The 22,914-nt window shown below is 41.6% G+C and overlaps 1 protein-coding gene across 1 annotated transcript in view; it reads left to right on the top strand.

Annotated features, from left to right (window-relative positions):
• The first annotated feature begins 2,778 nt into the window (after positions 1-2,778).
• LOC117562559 (neural cell adhesion molecule L1-like protein) overlaps positions 2,779-22,914 on the top strand; it is a 91,116-nt gene continuing 70,980 nt past the window's right edge. The window contains 1 exon segment of the mRNA XM_034240409.1: positions 2,779-3,464. The gene's annotated coding sequence lies outside the window, so the exon portion shown is untranslated.

The raw sequence follows: 22,914 nt of genomic DNA on the forward strand, positions 1-22,914 counted from the left end.
ATATACTGCTGTACGTAAAATATGTTAATTTGATTTTTAATAAGGTTTATAGGCTGAATTTCTGCAAATCCTAGTAATCTTTTCCTCATTTGACTGTTTTCTCTGTTTTTGCCAAGTATATTTTTCATCTGTACTAAACATTGAAGTTCAAACATTCCTACTCCCTCATTGAGGATAAATGAACATGCAAATATTCTTATTTTCTAAAGTGTTACTTCTGGTCACAATATGTGTCCTACTTCACAGAAAAGTCCTTTCTCAATGCTGTGGGTTTGTGGATTCAAATCTTTACACAACAATTATTTTTCAAAAAATGCTCGTGTTGTTAATAGAGTGAACAAAGCCATTGTTAGTGTTATTAGGAACAGCTGTGTGACTGTTAGTTCTGTGAAAACAAGTTGTGATGTCACAAAATCACTCAACCAGCTAGGGTAGCAGAAAGCAAGGCATATCTTTGAGGCATAATAATACATTTGGTGGCCATTCAGTTTCCACAGAGGGTCCGGACTTGATTGATGATCTCCAACCATACACTATTATCTCCTAATGCTAGCTCTCACAAAGTGTGTGTGCTTAGCACTTTATGGGTCATACTTCTGGCAGTTACGTATGTGCAATATTTGACCATACCCTTCTCATTATAAGGCTGCTAGATCAAACAGTTATTATTCACAACAATCACTTCTAGATAAGCAGTTAACACAATATTTAAAACACATGTTTTCTTTAGAAAATTGAGGGGTAGAGGTGGTGGTAGGCCGGTGGCAGAGTTTATGTTGCATGCAGCTACACTTGGTCACTGGTAAAATGAAAACATTTTAATAAAATAAAAATAATTATTTATAGAGATTGAAAACTTAAACTAATAGGACAAATAATATACTTCAATGCTACACTTTAAATATGATTTATGATTGAAAATAGTTTAAAAAAAATGTATGGATCATTCATAGGTTAAGATCAATCATCAATCAAAGTTTGTTTATAAGATAAACAGCAGCAGTTTATTCAAAATAGCACCACCATAACCAGCTGTAATGGCAATAATTCAACGATTATATGATTCTGAAACATATTGAGCAGCCTACTGTCACGTTCACAGGTAAGAACCAATGTTCAAAAGGTTCGGTTTATTCAGGTCAGGGACAGCCAGGCAGGGTCAACACCAGGAAACCCAGCAGTCACGCAAACAAATCCAATAAGGGGGCAGGCAGGAAACTCAAGGTCCAAAATCAGACAGGCAGGGTCCAGACCCGGCGCCAGAACAAATCTAAAGGGAGGGCATATGATTTTCATGGGAGGGCACACAAAACCGTCACGTACTGCGGCACAATATATATCAAACAGCAAGGCCAACAGCATTGCGTAAAGACGCACACTTATCGCAAATACATACACAAATAAAGGGCAACATAGAAACCACTTTTGAAACATTGTGTGCGTGGCAGCACACACACCGGTAAATCACGAGCAAGGCACACTGGTTAAGGATGGCAGCTTCCTCATCGCTGCAATCGGAGAGAAATAGACGGAGACGATGAACTGTTTAACCCGCCTTGGGCATGGTTTATTTTCCTATGCACTGCAGGTGCATCCTTTCGCTCAGCCGAGCTAACTTAGAACATTATTTTTGGCCAACTCTGCATCTTTGTGCAGCGTATACTCAAACAGCGATAGGAAGAGCCCACTGCCTGACTCGGACATGCTGTGGAGTGAATCGAGTCACCTCTGAGAGGGAGTTGGTTGACGGCTAAAAAATCTATAATATCAACAACAGCTGACACGTAATAACGGTTCCGTGCAGCTGATCTGCACCAAAGTTCTAATTTCCTTATTTGTTTCCTCGCGTATCTGTCTCTCTCTCTCCACAAACTCTCACATGAAATGTGTTCTTTTGATGCGGCATGCCTTAGCAGTCCTGTATCAGTCTGTAATGCGTGTTTCCAGTCGCAAAAACCTTTGACAGTAAAAGCCACATCAGATGAAGACGTATTTACTTTAAAGTGTCTACAGGGGAAACAAAAGGCTGCGTCTGCTTTTAACGAATCTTCAAGCCGGTGTGTTGTGTACCATGCAGCGGCAAAAGTGCGCTTCTTTCCAGAAAACAATCTCCCTGATAACGATCCAGTTTCACCTGGTTGGGTTTATTAACCCCAAGATCATCTGGGGCTGTTGGTCTTTGAGCGGTTGCTTTTCAGCCAATTTCTGATGTCCATTTTGTAATTCAAACAGAAATGGGAGTCTACAGAATGCACAATAAACAAACAAATCCAGAAGGCGGCAGAGTGTGACGCTGTGATTGGTCTAAATGTGGACGAATCACAAATCACAAAAGACACATGAATTTATTTGACATAGCCTGCGATTTTTTGTTTTAGTTACTATCTGACATCAGATACATCGTAGCATAAAAGTTCTCAGTTTATTTATAATTAAAAAAATAAAAACATTTTTTTTTAAAAATGTTATAAATAATAAAAAACGTGTTTATTGGGGGAGGGCAGGATCAAAACTCCCTCCCTGGCCCTCACACGGCGCCGGGCATGGCAGGGTCAAAACCAGTCAGAACAGAACTATAGGCAAACATGATAGTAAACTCTGGAGCGCTTGGTAAAACACACAATACAATCTGGCAGAGGACAAGTGAGAGTGTGGTATTTATACCGTGGAGCTAATGAGGGAATGAGTAGCAGGTGAGGGGAATCAGCTGATTGCCTGGAGGAAGGCGGGATCTGAAATGACAGGAGTTATATAAATGTGTCGAACTTGTGACACTACTTTTTTACTTTGGGTACTGTAAGTAGGCTTTATTTTGATGCTAATACTTTTTGACTTTCACTTAAGAAAGATTTTCAATGCAGGACTTTTACTTTTTTATATTTACAATTTTCCATTGCTAGCCAACTTTTACTTAAGTGATAACTAAGTAACTGCTTCCCCCACTGGGTTAAACACGTGTCTTTGAAGTCAATAATGTACTGGACCTACACTGAATTTAAGTGTTATTTCCTCATCCATATTTGAGTAGTTTAGCGGTACCCTCTCCTCCGCCTCCCCCCATTAAACCTGCTCATTCCGGGGCTTGGGAATAATGTCGCTGTCACTGTTTGGGGGGGCTCGGTCACAACGCGGGGAAGTTGCTCGCGGTTTTTCTGCGTTGCCATGGGGTTTTGTAAAACCTATTGACTGCGATAGGGTCCCTTCTATTATTTGAGTCCGTCTTTGTGGAGAAGGAGAAGGAGGAGGAGGAGGAGGAGGAGGAAGAGGAAGAAGAAGAAGAAACTGCTATTACTTTTTCCTGACAGAGGCGGGGGGTGAGCGGTAGTAGCATCCAGGGGAGGAGCGAGGGTCTCGAGGCGAAGTACCGTTACGTGCACGAGCGAACCTCCCTCCCACTCTTCCATCCAGCGGTGGAGAAAATACAACTTTCTGAACGGCTGCCACGACATTAGTTGCACCTGAAGGTAAGTTATTTACAATTGCTGTGTTTTTATAGTGATACAATTGCATATTTTCACATGTTTTTTGCCCATATGAGTGTTTTTGAGTTGAGGCACTTGTTAAATGTAAGCTCGCTTTGAACACGGAGCTCTCAATTGGTATTAGGATTTGAGCACGCACCTGTACGGACTGACTCTTCACGGCAGGTGGTTGTTGAATAAAATGAAAAAAAGAGGATGAAAAGAGGTGAAATAGTTAAAGGGAAGAGTAGTCACGTCTGCGTTTATATTTTCATCAGTTTTTTACGAGTGGAATAACAACTAGACTTACAGTTTTATCATGAACAGTGATCTGGGAGATGAACCATTGCTAGCTTAAAACACGTTTACACCTAGCAAAAGCTAAATGATTCCACTTTTTAACACAAATTAACAACATTAAGCTCTCAGACCCTTTTCAATTTAAATTAAAGTACTTGAAGCAAGGGCACTAGAGTTAATATGTGTGAATAATGTCATTCTGAGTATCACTTATTCATATTTTGCCTGTGATGCTTGAAAAAGAATCAGTGCCTGCAGATCACCATGTGCCATCCTTCTTATTGAACAGCACTCTGCCCATTACATTACACAGTAATGATCTAAGCCTGTTATCACTGGCTCTCATGCTGAATACTGAACCGCAGGACTGAATCATACCTAGTTATCCAATGTGGTGAATGGCATTATCTCATTTGGAAATAAATGCATACTTTCCATCCGAATGTGACAGGAACAGGGATAATAGTGTTAAGTAGGAAAATGCATGAACATACATCTTTGTAAAAGCCCTGCTGATGTTTCATAATTTCCATACAATATCAGCGGATGTATTCTTGTAGTTTGAAAGGTAGTGGTGTTATCTGTGGCTCTAGAAAGCGCTACAAGTCCATATTTCTGGATCATTTCTGTTGCTGTTTTTCCATCTCAGCTGACACCTCTGACAAAGAGCACTAACATATTCATTTGAGAGAAAATACACATCCTATTTCTTTAATCCTTTTCCACACTTGAGGAAATTGCTCTTCATTACATGCATTTCTGTTGAAGTGCAGAGCATGCGTGACACAAGATTAGAATGAGTGATGAGGCTTCAATGAGTGCGATTAAAAACACATTATAGGGACATTTCAATCAGAAGAGTTGTGGTGGTTACCGCTAGCTTTGGTAATGTATGGGCATTGAACAGTTGTGCATCAGGCTTGTGTTCTTGACGTGTTGCATTTAAGGACCAGATATATCTCATGTGGCTTCAGTGATTCCCTCAGTATGAATATTTACAAGGTATGCTAATGTTTTCACACTCTTTGGTGGAAGTGCTGTAATTGAAATACTCAGGTGTTGTTGTGTCGTGTCTCATTATAGATCATGCCTTTGAGGGACTCCCAGGAAACACGGGAATGTTTCATCGTTTTCCCATAATTTAATATTTCTATTCCTTTTGATGCTTCTCTTTTATTGCTCACAACCGCGTGGCCTATATTGTGTCTAGCACAGATTGTGGTACACTTTCCCAATAATGGTTAAACACTTCTAATGTATCAAGTGGTGTTGCTACTCCTTATCATGATCCTGCTGCTTCATTTTAAACACAAAGACCTTCTGAAGGTCAGACTGCCATTAGTGATTGGAATCATCTCAAGCTGCTCATCGAGAGTGGGAGGTCCTATTTGTGTGGTGCCATTAGTCCCACCCGTTTACGTTCAGGTAAGTTGGCTGAATGTCAAAGACAAGAGCCCCTAATGGCACTTGTCATCACACGTGGTCCCCAGCCTCTCAGTATTCAGGGCAGTGGTGCTTTGTGTCCAGAAGTAGGTCGAATGCTTCTCACCAAACAATTTGAGCGAGCGCCAGTAATTGGACAAGCAAAGTGTCGAGCATCTCCCGGGCCGGTCCATGTCAGCCACCACTTAATATGCAGCTCCGACCTGACGCATTTCATGGACCTTTTTCATCCCTTTAATCATTCCGATTACAAAATGCAGGAAACAGAACATCCTTTGTAGCCGTCTCATTCTTCGTATATTAGGGCAGCTACTTGCAAATGTCAACTCATGTGACGAGAAACAGCCCGTTACAGAAGCTGTAAATATGTTTAGGGGTGTTAACTCCGTTTATATAACCCACAATTACAAATGTGCCTCAAGGGGCTTCACAACAGCATATGATATATTCAGACTCAATACCAACAGGAGAAAACTCAACCAAACTTTAATAAAGCAATATTGCACTTATTGTAAGTCACTTTGGATAAAAGCGTCAGCTAAATGAAATGAAAGATAAATCTAAAGAAATAAACAATTCAAACCTCAAAGAGCAACCAAGGAGGGATTCCTCTTACAGAGAAGCAAGAGATGTTGTGCACAAAGATTAGGATTAGAAAATGATAAGTAGATTGTAAACGTGAGGAGAAAATGGATCGATGAGGACGTCAAGCAACAGGATGAAATCTAAGTCTCAGAGTGCTTGGACATGCTCATTAATAATTGTTATGTCATCAACGGGACATTAAAATCTAATTTGACATGAATAGGGTGCTAAAACAGGGAAGCTGAACCATTAAGACATTTAGTAGCACACAGATTACATCTTAGTCACACAGATAAGTGATAACATGTGAGCTCACACCTCGCTGTGTTTACTTTTTCACAAGCATCACAAACTGGCAAGTGGCAGGAAGTGCATGAAGATGTGATTGATCTCTTTACTGGTTCATAATAGTGTTTGTTTTGCGACAGACATGTTTGCACTTCCAGTAGTGCATTCAGTTGGAGAGGTAGGGGTTGAGAGTGAAAAGAAGAAAGGGAGAAACACAGAGAGAGCTTCCTTTGTGCCGGTGCTTTGTACACCTGGCCTTTAACAGTGCACACTGAAAGATGCATCAAGATTCAGAGAGGCCGCCAGCCTCAAAGCAAGCTGAGCCAGTTAAGACCAGAACATGTGATCTAGAGGGTTTCTGATACATTTCACCTTTTGAATTTAAACCCTTTTTAATGTTCTTCTGTGCACATTGTGTAGTAGAGGCATTTCTTATCGGCAATGTGATTTCAGGCTCTCATTCAGTCTGTCAGATTGAATCTGCTGTATCAGATCGCTTCTTGAGATGAACAGGAGCAGCCTGACAACAGTGAGCAGGAGTGAATTTGTAGTTCTGTCTAAATGTCCTTTTATGCCTCCCTGTTATCACCTTAAGATCTAAAGGTGTTGCTGCGTTTAATGCAACAATGAATTGTGGTTACTCTCGCAGTTGTGAGAACAGGTAAAGGGATATGAAGTGTAAACATTGCGCTGATACATGGCAGCGTTGAGATGTTAAGAGCGCTTTCTCCGGAGTACCTTGCAAACACGTAAGGAAGGTGTGGAGCCTAGCAAGTACCCGGGCCCTAATTGAGGTTCAGCTCAGGTTCCCGCACTACAAGAAATGACAGTGAGGAGGACTCATGCTCCTGGTGCTGCAGGCAGAGTTGAGAGTGCTGCAGTGCCGCTGTCCTCGAGCCCCCCCGCTTTCATGTTTGACACCGGTGACAGCCGGAAAGGCAAATTCTAGCCGGTATGTTCTGGAAATGTGTTTGGTTACATGAAATATTCATTCCCTTGGCTGCTCTCTGGCAGTGTGCATATTTATTTGCCAGATTTGTTTTTATGATACCTGTGATTGGTTCAGAGGAGAGATACAGGAGTGTTGGATTGATTCCCTCTGGAGGGGGATGGTAGAGAAAGAGATAAGAGGCGCTGATCAACAGTATCAAGGTTTCTGATTCAACAGCACACTGCATCATCGGGGCCACTGGGTGAACATGATCAATGGATACTCCGCCTGCACGGACAATGAATCAGTAAAGGACGAACCTTCAGTGAGGTCAGCGTTATCTCGTACGTTCAGCACTTCTTTTCCCAGCAGGGTGAGTGAGTGAGCGGCCAGTAGCCGGTACTGACGGTGTGTTTTGCCCACATCCCTACCTGGAGGTATAGCTCAGCCTGTCATTGTCCTTTTTCTGCTGTACCGAGGTTTCTCAAAACTGACACATTTCACCCTGACATATTGTTGCTAGCTGCCAGCGACTTGACTTGTTCTTTTTCACGTCTTTCATATATTTCATAACATTTAGAAACGTTATTGTTACACCCAAGCAACAACATTTACACACAGTCACCACTTGTTGTGTTTGTATCGTCCCCTCAAGGCTGTTTATGAATGTGTTTATCACAGGAATTTCCATCCTCTGTTGGATTCAGTGCCAAGACGGTGACATGTACTGTTCTTCCGTCTCATTTAGCTCTAGAATTGTTTCACGTTTAATGAATCAAATGAGGTTATGCTCACATGAAAACCATAACCACTATAGAGAGACAATAAGATGGTGTTTTATGAGAAGAATTCTAATCCCAATGCACATTGCCGTCAGCCTGTAACACATTTTTCAATTGTTTTGTCCCCATTTTTGCATGCCCGCTCAGATGTAAAGCTGGAGTTGAATCAGAGTAATCCTCAAGATTCAGTGTTTATGGTAGAAAACGATGTGAAAAGGGCAACACAGCAGTACGATTCTCCAAGGGACAAGAAACATGACATATATGCCTCAAAGAGTAAGAAGTTATTGCCCTCAAGTCACTGGAATACAGGGATGATTTCCATTTCAATTGCAGGCTCAATTTGGGATAAGTCATGCATACAGAGGTAAGGCAGACAAAGACCGTAGGAATACAAGTGACGAATGTGGAGAATGGAATAGAGGAGACTGGTATCATTGGCTTTGTGTCCCATGAAGGGTATTGTGTGGCTGCTTGGATAAGGTTGCAAGGGGGACCCCAGGGACATGAAAGTGAAGGGCACCAAGGATGAAGGAGGACACATGTGACAGGCAGGGGACACAGAAACACACCTCTGTGAGCCTGGTACTGTTTACCAGGTCATGTAATGGGATTGTCAATCAGTGTTTTTTGGTCCAAATGGAACTCCACCCCAAAACCTTTTCAAAAGATTTCCAATCATTTTAAACTGAGTGGTAAATTGATTCTCAATTATCTTTTTAATTGAGTAATTTCCACGCAAGATACGTTGTTAATATTACTTGATTAAGGACAACACATAACTCTGGAGTTTCATGTATAATCATCTAGTCCACTGTCTTTGTTACCTTGTGCCAAATTCATGGAACCCTTACGGCCCGTCCACACAGCAGCTTTGAACAAATCTTGAAAATCTTGGAGCTGGGCGTGTCTGACAGCTTGGGGATTTTTTTACGAGCAACACGACCAACAACCAATCACATGAATCTCCCGCCCCCGACATACAAAGCAAAAAAAACCGGGGATTTTATGCGAGCAATATATATATATATATATATATATATATATATATATATATATATAAACTCCCCAAACAGGCGAAAACCTACCAGTTTCACCCACTGTCTCTGCCACCTCCCTCCAGGCCTGGTTCCTCCGGTTTGTATCTCGGTAAATAGTCTGGTCGTAAAGAACCGGGTGATTTGCTACCGTAATTTCTCGTTTGGAATATGAGGAAATGAACTGCGGTCTGGCTCTCCCTGCTTACACGCCGTTTGATTGGCTAGCGCTTCTACTGTCAGATTTGCATAAACGGGGTTTGATTGGCTGACGCTTCCAGCTCAGCTTCAAAAGTTGAACATTGCTCAACTTTTGAATCCTGAACATCCTGGAAATCTTCGCTTCGCTCCCCCACAATGCAGTTCGGCGACAAACGAGGAAAAGTGACGTCATCCCCATTCAAAGTCAATGGGCAGAGAAGCGTTGGAAGCGTTGGAAGAATCGTCTAAAGCTGCTGAGTGGACGGGCCGTAATACTTCTAGATTCTGAGTCAAAACGAAAAAAGCGGTTCTGTTGAAAACCAGCTACCATTAACCTAAACAATGTCATCGCTAACATGGTGATGTTTTGCAGGTATAAAGTTGACCATGTTCAAGACTAACACTTAACACAAAGTACAGCATGGACTAAATAGGAATGATATTTTACAGCTGTTCATGTAAACTGTTGATCTGATGAAGTCACTACATACCTGGAGTTAATACCGTTTATTCTGAAGGGCTAATTTATATCTGCAGCAAATTGAATGGCAATCAAACAGTTGTTAAGACATTTCACCAAAAAACAACCCTTTTTTAACTTCATATATTGTATATCGTGACTATGAATGTAAAATATTTCATACTGGTCCAGTTTTAGTCTAGACAAAGATGTGGATCAATAGATTGTCATTGTGTAGCATTGCAAACAATAGATGGCAGTGTACAATGAATCGAAAAATAGTAATATTCTTCTATAATATTGAAACTAAAAGTCAAATAAACCTTTATTTTTACAGAAGACTTCCTTTTCATAGTCGAAAAAGCAAATGGGAACCTTACTCTTTGGTTAACATTGCCTCCGGGTCCCATTAAGCTTCGACAGCGATCCAGGAACAGGCTTGCCTTAATAAAACGCCATCATGTTAAACCTGTGCTTGCCTTATATGAAAATAGAAGGGTCAAAGGAAGTCAGCAAATGAATGTTCAAGAATTCAAACAACGCTCTCTAAGCATAATCGGAAAGAAATGTCAAGAATGTGTTGTGGCACTTGATCATTTGTATGAGATAATGTATCCCCTAAGAGCTGTAACCGTGTGTCTAGAAGTAGGTGAGCAGTATGTGTCGGTGTGACAGCGCAGCAGTGCTCTATGTCCATGCGCTTCCCCAGAGACTTCATTACAGCGTGTCGGGCTCCGTTGGGTACTGTAAGTGGACTTCTGGGAGAGCCCCAAGCCAGTCCAGCTCCATGTGTGTAGATTCAGTGTGAACATTTGAGCCTGGTGCCTGCCCTGCATAGTAAGAGCCTGTTTACTGGCCCAGTGAGGCCCGAGTCGAGCACAGCACTATCCTCCGAATGGAAGATTAGAGAGCAGATCAAGCATGATTTAGAATCTTGAAACAAAGAGGATCGGCTGCTGGAGTGGCCGATTTGTTAAGTGGACGAACACATGAGCAAGAAGCATAATCCTTTAACAGCTGAAGAAGTTTCATTTTCTATTTCATCCCAAGTTGTCATTTAGGTCGGATAATAAACATCATTTACTCTATCTTTTTTTTCTAATGGGTACACAAGATTTTAAAGACCGTTTATTCAAAAATGTTAAACTTTAAAAAGAGATGGCATGGTGTTAAAGGTCCCGTGTCATTCTTTTCCGGTTATTACCCGTCCCCTTGTGTGTTGTGAAGGTTTGTATGCATGTAAACAGTCTGCAGAGTAGGGCTGCACGATATTGAAAAAAACTGACATTGCTATATATTTTTTCCCCTGCGATATATATTGCGTTTTTTTAAACTATATTTAACCGGATGAAGGATTTTAGTCACGGCATGTTGCTTAAACTCAAATAAAGGGGTTAATCTGTGATGAAGAAGAGAAGAACCTTTTTGTATCCAAATAGTTCCAGATGGCAGATGTTGCTTTTCTTTTTGGAAGTAAATCTTCATTCTCGCCGGTATTGTCCTCCTGTTCCTCGCTCATTTGTTGGTTTGCTGTGCATGCAGAGCCTGCATGTCACTCACTCACGTACCCCTGACATGAGAGCCGCGCAAGTTTTCCTTTTGTAGCAAGCAGCAAAATAATTGTAACATGACGTGTTTGAGTTAATTTACCTATACTTAATATCGCACGTCCTAAAAAAAAAATATATTAATAAAAACAATTAATAAAATCGCACGTCCCTGCCATGTGAATATCGCGCATATCGCGGTTATCGCCATGACATGATATATCGTTCAGCCCTACTGCAGAGTCACAAACCCTCAAAGTACACCCTGTAGCGAGTAAAACTCTAACACAGAAAAGACCTATCTATGGTGACCCAGAACGCCTCGTTGGACATTTTCTTTTTCCATTTGTTTCTTCGAGTGACATAACGACAACCCCTCCGTGGATTGGTCAAAATGGACCAATCTGTGGAGCCATTACGTTACGTCTGCGGAGCCGTTACGTTAAGTCCGTGGATTGGTCAAAATGGACCAATCCGTGGAGCCATTACGTTACGTCTGCGGAGCCGTTACGTTAAGTCCGTGGATTGGTCAAAATGGACCAATCCGTGGAGCCATTACGTTACGTCTGCGGAGCCGTTACGTTAAGTCCGCGGATTGGTCCAGATTGACCAATCCGCGGACTTCCTCACACACTCAATCTTTTCTCAGCTGCAGCTCCGCCGATTTCTCCTCCCTGAGTCGGCGGGACGCGGCGAGGCTGTGAGTCGGTGTGTGAGCACGCACACAAACTCACAGCACAAACTTGTGCTCAAAGAAAAGTCAGGGGGTGACGAACATCAAGGGTTTATCATCTGGGTACTATGAATGTCCGTATAAGATTTCACACAGATTCAATTAGCTAAGTTAGCAATCCTAAAAACTGTAAAAAGAATCAAGGAAAATGGGTCATCCTACTTCCCAGTTGGTACACAAGATTTAAGACTTTTGATTCATACTATTAACCTTAAAAAGAGAGAGCCTGGTGTTAAACATTGTGTTGTTATTGGCAATTGGCACACCATTGAAGTATTTAGCTGCAAATACAACGTTGTTTTTTTTGCTATAAGACATCATTAGGGTTTATCATCTTGACACTATGTAAGTTTGTATAATATTTCACACCAATTCAAGTTTAGTTTGTAAAAAGAATCCAGGAAAAAGTCATATCTTTGTTCCTTAATGGGCACACAGGATTTTATAGACCCTTTATTCATAACCTTAAAAAGAGATAGCCTGGTGTTAAAGATTGTCTTATTATTTATAGTAATTGGCCATCATGTGTACACCATTGTAGTATTTTGCTCCAAGGACATAGCAGTGCATATTTGGGTGTCAGAACTTAATTATCTTCCTCATGACAGCAGTTTTAATGTTATGATACTTTGTGAGAGTCTTCGCAGACGTCCTTAAGGGTCTTTTTTTACAAGAGCCAAATCTCAGCGTGTATTTCTTAATGTACTCACCCCCACACTGAGCAAATGTTGAAAGGAAGATTCTTGCCAAGCTGGTACCAATCCAAATCAATTCATCAGCTTGGGGGAGCCCCACTCTCCATTTTTTTCTTTTTACAAGTGTGACCCGCAGACCACCAGCTATGAACCACAGACCTTTTTGACCTCATTACTTTTACAGCGCAGGAACCGAGACTTCTAGCGCAGCACGTTTTTATGGCCTCATATTAGATTCCAAGCGATCTCACCTTGTAACATTTTCTGCAGTTGACAGTGGAGTTTTAATGACCATTGGGGGGGTGGTTCTGCGGGCATAAGGAGACCAGTTACAGGGTCTCATTATGGTTAGGTAGAGCGGTTATGATGTTGCAGCTTGAAGAAAATAGCTTGGTGCTGAATTATTAAGCATTTTAGTCACAAATGGACTCATTGGAACACAAGAGGGCTGTGGTAGGTCTAAGTACGGTTTAATTGCATTAGCTAATCAGTGTAGAGCAGCCTTTCCCGAAAACAACTACAAGAGTTGGTCTAATTTTGAGTCTAGTGCTCATTATGAAATACCAAATACTCAAACTCGTTTAAAACTATTTTCCTTTTAGGAATTCAGAACAAAACCGTTTTGTATGCCTTTGTTTTATTGAACCTCATTTCTCTTCTGAAAATCCATGGCAATAGTTTCACTGTTGGACTGACAAATTCTTCCTTCAAGTCTTATAAGGTTTTTCTTTTAAAATAGCATCCATGCCTCCTTATTCCTTCACAGAAATACAGCTGCAGGGTCTGTTCGTCTACTATAATCCCAAGAGGGAGAAAACATTGTATTTTGGTGCATTGTGTGTTATATATATATATCTCCAGAGCAGAAAGACAAATATCTTCAATAAACTGGTGCCAAACAAAATGCACAACGCTAGAATCAAACCTCCTAGAGGAAGAGTGTAGGGAAGTAATGATGACATTGTTCTGTCACACAGGCAATGCATGATTAACAGACAAATGCTAATTTCCTATGTTGGAGAGTTGCAGATATGGAGTAGAAACAGATGTTTGATTCCGATTAATCCTGTTGATATTAACAGGAACAAATCATTTATGGATAGAAACAGTTCCCTGCAGCTTAGTATAACTTATGTTGGGTGTCAACTCATCAATGTAGATGCATCTGGGGTTTTATTACTCTTGCTTACAAATTGTCAGAGGCAGAATTCACACGTGTTGTCCTCGAAGAGCATCGAGAACAACACCCAACAGAACGGCTGGGGTTTCCTCAGCAGTTAGATGTACCAAGGGTAAGGACTGTTTTAGGTCAGACGGCTTTTATGTGCGCAGCTCCACTTGCTTGGAACAGCCTACAGTCCAAATTGAATTTGAGCAATTTGATTTCTCTGAATGTTTTGAAGGCACGTCTGCACGAGATGCTTTCTGACACTATGGGTGTTTGTACGTGTTGGTGAATATGTAAATATGATGTCCTCTATTGTTTGTTTTATGTTGTTTTTATGTTTCATGTGGAACTGAATTGATGCAGGTCTCCCTTGTGAAAGAGATCCGTGATCTCAAGGGACCTCTCCGTCTAAATAAAGGTTTGAAATGAAATGAGAGAAAATAAAATGGCCTCTGGTTCCAGTAAAACAGCATCTGCAGGCTATTGTAGTAATCTGGGTTGAATCTGTTCTGGGTTCACCACATTCTGCAGTAGTTCACTCCCTGGTCAGGTTTACCCAGAAACCACATCGGTCTGAGCCAGAATTTATGAGCTCTATCAAAATTCTTAAGTTTGTGTATGGGCGAGACCCTACACCATTTCAGTGCGAGAGCTTTGCCAATTTTAACTGGCTTAAGGGCTTCAAGCAATGGCTTTGACAAACAAAAACAGATCAATAGATTTGATCCTCCAGCAATCCTATTTTGATATCCTGGTCTTCAGCCTGGAAATGATCCCATCAGTCTTCACGTGACAGGCTTTTTTTTTCTCCGGATGGATTCTCAGTCCTCTGTGGCTCTCTGCTGACCGTCCGGTTTCCTGTGGATGTCACAAAAGCCCCGAGGCTGTGTGTCATCTTCCCGGTAAAGGTCTTCGGGGTGGTCTTTTTCTTGTACAATTCATCGGCACCACGGCTCCTTGAGATACGGTACTGTAGACAGCTTGTCTTAAACACTGACATTTGCATTTAAATTGGCTTCATGCGGCTGTGATTTATTTTCTTGAGTGACAGAGTTTGGGCGGCCAGCTTTGCCTCTAATTTTCTTGCCTTGCTGCCGAGGATGATAACAGAAGCAGGATTATTATTCAGTGAATGGCAGTCTAACTTTGTTTTATAGTGTGCTGTAGTCCACCAGCCGCAGACCACTTGTGTCTCATCAATTCTCTCCAAACTGCAGATTAGACTCTGGTCAGTCATGCGTGATGGCTTTTCTCATGAGTTAATTGAAGTTAAGGAGAGAAAATTGGAGCGAAAAGGTGTTCTGAATAAGAAATACCCATATAGATAAGTACTGGTATAAAACAACCTCCAAATTCTCTGTTTGAATGTGAACATGTCATGGTTTGCTCTATAGCAGTACACGTGACATCTTAAACTGGTGGTAAAAGACCAAATAACTAATCGAGAGAATAATCGACAATTCGTAGCCTTCCTTTACACAATGGGATTGTCTTCCACGATATTACAGATTGACTTGTAATGCAGACTGACATTTTTACAAGTCCTCCTAGGCTAAAAGGGGCTCAATATCCCCCGTATTTCTGTTGACACTAAAAGTGGAATAACACCTGCGTAGCGTATGTTTTCACTTGAGAAATACATGTATTCATCTTGAGCCCTTTCAAGTCATGTTGATGTCACCCCTGCGTGATTTATCCACCTTACAAAAATAGTCAAACAAGAGGCTGCCAGCTCCGCAGGGGTCATGATAATTTCTGGGGCCATGGCTCTCACGGGATGACAGTTTGACACGGGATGTTTGCAGAGATCACCCCAGAAAGCACAAATAATTGACACCATTAGCCTTGAGGGCTGTCAGTTTTTTGACGGCTGATGAATTCACGTGCGCTTTCCCTTCGCTGAAGATAAGAAATTCATACCTCCTGTTTTAAACCGTTTTACACCTCAGTAATCCCCTTCTAACAACCACTTGCCCCAGCTGAGGCACAGTTCGCAGCCTGTGTCATGGATGTGTGCTTTCAGAGTGCAAGGTGTGTGAAGCACCGACCAACATGCCCCTCATAAATGTCTGTCTACCAGTTTGATTCTCCCAGGGTGTGTATTCATACCTCCTTGTTGGGCTGGTGTTGTATAAGCCCCTTGGCTCTGCCGCGCGGTGTAACTCACCTGCTGTCGGGACATTTGGACCATATCCCTGAGCAACGAGCACTCCCCGGTTCCCTATTTGCAGCCAAACCACAGTTACAGATGGCTTCTCTTCTTCCTGTGGTTCAGTGGAAGAGGTGCTGAGAGTTTGAAGGTCAGAGGCAGGTCTTTCCTCAGTTATCCGTGTCGAATGTCATTACCAACACGCGGAGGCCTTATTAATACTTGAGCCCCTCAGTGCGATGGGATTTTTGGCCGAGGTGGAAAGTGTGCCAGAAGCGCTGCTATTAACCCCTGTGCATTGTGCCTTTATCTGAAGGGCAGTCCTCTGGCAGACACTTCCCCTCTTCATAATAGAAGCGACCACATTCCTCGCAGTGAGCGCGGACACACTTTGCTGGCTCTCAAAGAAGCTTCATGCAGATTTTTGTTCCAACAGTGGACACTCTTTTCTCCCCATTTACACAAGCCCTCATTTTTCAACCCTGCTTGGAGCAAAGCTGCTCCTCCTCTGGGTTGGTTTCGGCTCTCAGTCATGAAGTAAACAACATCCTTCCTGCTATTCGCTACACGGCAAGAGTGTGAAGGACTATTCAAGTAGAGTGGAAAAACAATGAGGGTTATTCAGTGTGTGGGAGTGTGTCTTAACTTCACAAAGAGACAGTTTGTAAGTTGACAGAGGCATGTTAGCATCAGAGTGAAGAGGGGGATTCATACAGGGATAACAGCAGTGCTATTTTGATCTACTGCATGGGGGAGATGTAAAGTACTTCAGGGACTCTTTTACCCGACACTGTTTCAGCAACACATTTCAGAACAATTCAGATACATTATTCAGATATACATTGTTCGAAAACTGTAAAACTTTCACAGTCAATGACTTGTTTTGCAATATTACACTGCAATCGACACATTAATACTGGCTGCTGTTGGAGCTGTAATCCAAATGTGCTTCATGGTGGTCTAATGCAGATGGCAGAACAGCTGTGACAGAAAGAATTAGTAAAAGATCAAATAATCTGCCAGGCCTGGACCCGCCTACATCATCTTTTTGACTGCATGCTAACTAAGAGATGAGGGGAAAACTTAATAAGTGGTGTGACTGATGGATATTCATTACAGCCACAGATAACAATGATTTTCATTCTCGTGATTATTTTCTAAAGCAATAGATTAGTCTATAAAATGGCAGTATTAAAACCCCATTTCAGAACGTCCAATATGGTTTTTTTAACTGTACGGTTTCATCATTCAAAATCCCAAAGATATTCTCCCTTAGATTTAATAAAACGGAACAGTCTCTAATCCCAATCTTCACATTTGGGAGTCAGAAAGCAGGATATCTATCATTTTGTATATAAGAAATGATTTGCACGCCTAATCAATTATCAAAAAAGTTGCCTATTATTTTCTGTCAATCGACTTATCGATACAGCTGTAATATTCTTATACTGTCCAGTGTTTCCCCCTGGCTTTACTGCCTTGGCAGGGTGCTGGGAGAATGTGAATACGCAAAGCAGTGGACACTGAAACATGCACATACATTGGATAAATAACATAGGCGTTTAGTTTATTTAATAAAAGAGCACATGTTCAATGTGAAAAGTGACCGTAGATAGATGACTTCAGTTGCAATTTGGTGCGAAGACACGCCAAGACAATGGTATGATTCATGTATCCAGAGATTCAATTCAAAGGTTGTATTGGCATGCACAAAGCTACAGTGTAGAAATGGCAATGAAATTATTCTGACCTGATCTCCTCCAACGATGCAACATATATAATAAAATAAGGCATACTGTTCCTGGGAGTCTGTATTGCCAGTGGAGTCACATCTATCTCTGCTCTGTGATCGTTGAGTAGCACTTGAAATGTTTGGCTCTATGAAACCTGATGTACTTTATGATTCTGTTTTCTAATGTAATTGTGAAATGGGGGGCCAATACTGATGAATCCTACCATAAGCACAGCTCTTAGTTGGGGGCTTCCATTATAAAGCCCAGCCTTAAAGACCCCACACTGGCTCCAACAGGAACCTGAGGGGGATTTGTTTTGCGGTGAAATGGTATCAAAATGGTTTCCCCCCCACACAGGCTCTGATTTATAAGTCTGCACGTTTCCAGTTTCCTGCTGCTGGAGGTGGGGCCATTAAACTGATGGCATAGCTCTGCTTCTCCGTCTCTGTCGGTAAACAAGCGTAGCTGCTTTGGTTTTCTGAGAATGTAGATGCTCTTTTCCTCGCTCTGCTTACTTTTTCTAACAAGGGGATATAAGGCTGAGGTCTTAAAAGTGGAAGGCATTTACATGTAAAAGAGACCGGTTTGATCCAAGCTCTGTGTGCTTCAGTTTATCAAAGGGATATTGTTCTGAGCCATTTGGTTCCCGGCTTGACCCAGTAAATGCAGCTTCTATCTTCACAAGAACATGTTGGAGGATCCTTCCCCGCCTGACCAGAGCCTTGGTTCCCAGAATGCCGAGCACAGCAAGTCCACAGCCATCATCATTAGAATCGCGCGGCTGTGGACACTAATGGCTGTCCCCCTTCTGCTGCCTCAGCACATCTGAGACCTGAGGCTGTGAAGTGAACACATGAATTAATTCAAGGGAGATGAATTCACGCTTCCTGTTCCCCTGATTTTAAAGGAAGATGCTGGAAACCTTTGTAGCGAAAGAAGCGCCACGAGTGCATTAGTGGTGATGTCCTCTTTCAACCACCCTCCGATGATGAAAGGAGGCTAATTGGCGAGTTTGTCCTCGTTTATCTTCATTTAAAGGCAGGAAAAGATGGCGTTGTTTACTCGTTTCAATATTGAGAAGGGGGGGGGGTAAAGGAGGGGGGAGGCAAACAGTGGTGGCAGTGTTAAAATGGGGGGATGGGCGCTGGTCAAATTGATGTCTTTGCATGTGCTATCTCTGGACGTCTAATTGCGTTTTTAGATTTCAAATAGCCGAATTAGCACCTTGGAAACGGTAAATATTCCAGTGTCAAAAAATGCGTTAGTAATCGTCTGCATACTTGAGTTGAATGAAGATTTATCACGTCTACTTCTCAAGAAAAGTGTTAAATGCAATATTTGAAAATCAATATAGGGTCATGACATGGCACATTCATCAAGTTTGTTTATTTCTTTAGTCACGGTGGAAAGCTTTACACGGCCATCTTTTTCCAATTACATGCAAAGGCAGACATAGTCTCACCCTCTGTTGTTTTTGTGGTGGCAGTATAGATTTCCAGCCATCCGAATGGACTCTGCTGAAGAGCCTGCAGTCGTTTTGCACAGGCCTTTCCCTGCTTTTAGGCCCAATCATTCCCCGCTCCAAATGTACACTTTACAAATCAATAAGCTTTCACAGTAATTGAACTGGGAGTGCCCCTGAGAGCTTGCAGTAAATTCACTGTATCATAGATAGAATTAAATCAGTGTCTCCCTGTAGTCCTTTGCTACTGAACACGCTTGATAATTGATGTCAGAGCACAACCTCTACCTTTTTATTATTTGATTCTGTGAAAGCCACTTCTAGGGTGAACTAAATAGAATTCCATTTTTTTTTAAATTGGTTTAGTTGATGAATCAGACTTGTCCCCCACATGGCTTGATTTATATTCCACTGCTGAATCCATTGAGTTTCTGGCAAATAGGGCGTCATTGATGATGATGATGGACCCAATGGCTGTGCGGCATCCTACCTGATGCTGATCAATACACCCATTGGGAGAAATCAATCCCTCTTATTGGGCGGAGGCTGGGTTGATTTCTGGTTGGAACCTGGGCGCCAGTGTTAAAGAATATTCTAATATGGTCGTATATCACTTGATATTTCTTTAGTGTTGATTATCAAACAGAAGGGGGGGTGCTGAGGGGGTTGCAGCATCCCCATCTGCGAGGCTCCACTAGCGACCCCAACTCTGACTGACTACCGGCGTCCCTGTTATTAATAGCAGGGTATTTTACAGCTAAAGAATGACTTTGCCTTTCATGTTCTCATTTGTAATAAACTGCTCTGGCTACTCTCATGTATTGTGATACCGATCTGTCTTTGTTAAGCCAATAATTACAGCCGGCTGCTACATCAGCGTGGCTCTTATTCCTGGTCTTAATCTTATTACCTTTGATTCCCGACCAATAAGGGTAATCTAATTCGTTTTTGGAAATGGCTAAACTGAAACCCATAATTGGGTATGCTGGCAGAATAATACAGTCACATTTCCAAGGTAGTTTCATCTTTGTAAATGTCCTCTGACCAAAGTGTTCTTTCATAGCGTTTCATATCCACATGCAGCCTCAGTGGTTGCTAAGATACAAACTAGATGTGTTTTTGACATGCTCAGAATTATCATTTTTTTAATGGAAATAAAAGCAGAGGGTTGTTTTCCAGAAATGCTCTCTTTTATAACAAAACCTTTCCTTACCCCGTAATACTTTAATCTGTATCATTGCAGCACAAATACGAGTATCGAATCTAGTTATAGAAAAATAACACAAATTTCATGACAAAAAAATCTGCAAAACATGTTTGTTTTGTTATGGACATTGGGTTTACTCGAGATACTGTTTCTGGTTCACTTGCATTTTGATCAATTGTTTTTTTTTACCAATCGCCTCATTCTGGATTAGCAGCTGTTCGCGCAGACACTTCAGACAGACTGGTGATAAACAATCAAAGCCTCCTATTGAGGACATGTTGCTCAGATGCAGTGTTCAACCCATTGTTCATCATTAAGCTGAAGAGTATGCATTATGGATGATGTCGTTATTCCAAATGTAAACTGTTAGAGGCCTTTCAGATGAAAGCTTGGACGTCAGACAGTGAAGAGTCCGCCTCACACTGACCACAGATCCCGCTGCGAACACAGCATAGAGATAGAATCAGAGATCAATCAAAGCCTTCGTTAATGTGGCCAACGACAGAGAGGAATTCAGCTTGGCCTTATCACCGTCTTCCTGAAAGAAGCAACAAGGTAGAACCCATGAGGCACTTCTGTCTTTATGACATCTGGAGGTATGCAGTGCCAATTAAATAGAGGTCTATTAAACACGCATGCACATTATTGTGGTTGTGTGGTCGATGCTGTCCTGTGTCACAGCTAGAAAAGGTCATACATGAAGCACAGTCTGCTCGTATTGACTTGTTCTATTTTCAACAGCATTCAGTCCCATGGAAACCTTCTACAGGCAGACAATATTAGGCATGAAGTACTTGTCTCTATGTTTTAACCTTTGAAGTACTAAAAACAAGAACACATTACTGTTGCTTGAAACTTTTAGATCTTTAAAACACAAAAGGTTGAACATTTTAACCATTTATTTATTTTATTATGTCCATAGGAGAGAAAGAATAAACATTAGGGATGCACGATATTGTTTTTTTAAAACCGATAACGATAACTTCCTGCTTCTCAAGACCGATACCGATAACCGATAATAATATAATATTACATTACATTACATTACATTTAGCTGACGCTTTTATCCAAAGCGACTTACAATAAGTGCATTCGACCAGGAAGACACAACCTTGAAGGAAACAGAATCATATAAGTACATCAGGTTTCATAGAGCCAAACATTTCAAGTGCTACTCAACTGGCTTTAGGTAAGCCAGTCCTTTATTAGTATAAAAGTGCTTCGTTAATAGTTCTAACGCTCGAAGTGGAGTCGAAAGAGATGAGTTTTCAGTTTGCGCCGGATATATATATATATATATATATATATATATTAAATGTACCTGTTGTTTTTGCACACCTGGTGGTAAAAAAAAAACTAGTAGTGAGCAAATGACATGAGCATTACTACTATGAACAAAACTAACCCTGGGGTCGTCTCTGGCAAACTTCTTGCCTTTTCCAAAAGCCTCGTCGATAGGTAAAAGCCCCGGTGCCTTTGCAGCTGGCTTTGGATTCGCCGCTAGTTTAGCAGCGCAGGCGTCTTCGTACGCTTTTAACACACCATCGTAGCGATGGCGATGTTTCAGGTGACTAATCAGGTTGGAAGTATTATAGCTCGTTGCCTTTTTCTCTCCTCGTGGAACTTCTGCATTTGTTAATACAAATAGCAAGTGAACTATCTAACTCTGAAACTTTGAAATAGTCCCATACTACCGACGACATGTTTGTTTACTGTCCTGGCTTCACGGCCGCACACCATTTACGTCACAGCCAGGCATGAGTTAGGGAGCGCTGGATTTGTGAAGAACTCCCCTCTTCCTAAACCACTAATACCACAGTACTGGCAAAACGGGAGGAGCCGAGTGAAAAACAAGCGCCCCTCATCCCAATCCACCCACACCGCAGTATTTTTTCTTTTTTTTTACCCAAAAAATATATTGTATATTATCGGGGCTATTAATACTGTTATCGGGTTTATCGGGATGACGTCATAATTCCTAATATCGGGCTGATAATTATCGTGCACCACTAATAAACATGAAGTGTTTCTTCTGAAAATCTACTGTCAAATGTTCCCCTCAAGCTGCCCCAACTTCAATATGTCCAAAACAGAGCAATTCCTAAACCTCCCTTTAATAGAGTCTTTCAGGGAGGCACAGGAAGAGGAACAAATGCCTCCATTCAGCAGCTTCCAAAATGCTAATGCCCTCGGCTCTTAACACGTTTATAAGGGTTCCCATGTCACGACATGGCATAGTCCACCCCTAATGGGGGCTGTGGCTGCGGACTGCATGAAAAAGACAGACATATAACAGAACACAAAAATGACAACAAGATTGCCGGTTTCCTGGGGAACAAGCCATCTGAAGATCCTATTTTCCATCTGGAAGAAGCATGCAAGCGTGTTAAGTCACAGTGAACTTTTGAGGTTTCTTTTTACGGTCACTGAAACCTCTGTTTGGAGCCCATCATGGAACCTGACATTTAAAGTACCTATTTAAGTAACTGTATCAGCCATAGACTTTGCAGACTTCTTAAAGGGAACACAGAGTGACCAATAGTCCCAATGGTTTGCCATTACACTGGTTTCATCTTGAACTCCAGTAACTGTGTGCTCCCGTATGTAAATGATGGCAACACAAGGTTCTGTGTTGGAGAAACTTTCTGCAAATAAATGAAAGGCAAGCAGGGTTAGTGATTGCTTGGGAAAGTAATTACTTTTTATCTGTATGGGTGCTGGGAGGCAGACTG

This window comes from Gymnodraco acuticeps, unplaced genomic scaffold (assembly GCF_902827175.1).
Source record: "Gymnodraco acuticeps unplaced genomic scaffold, fGymAcu1.1, whole genome shotgun sequence".
Lineage (NCBI taxonomy): Eukaryota > Metazoa > Chordata > Actinopteri > Perciformes > Bathydraconidae > Gymnodraco > Gymnodraco acuticeps.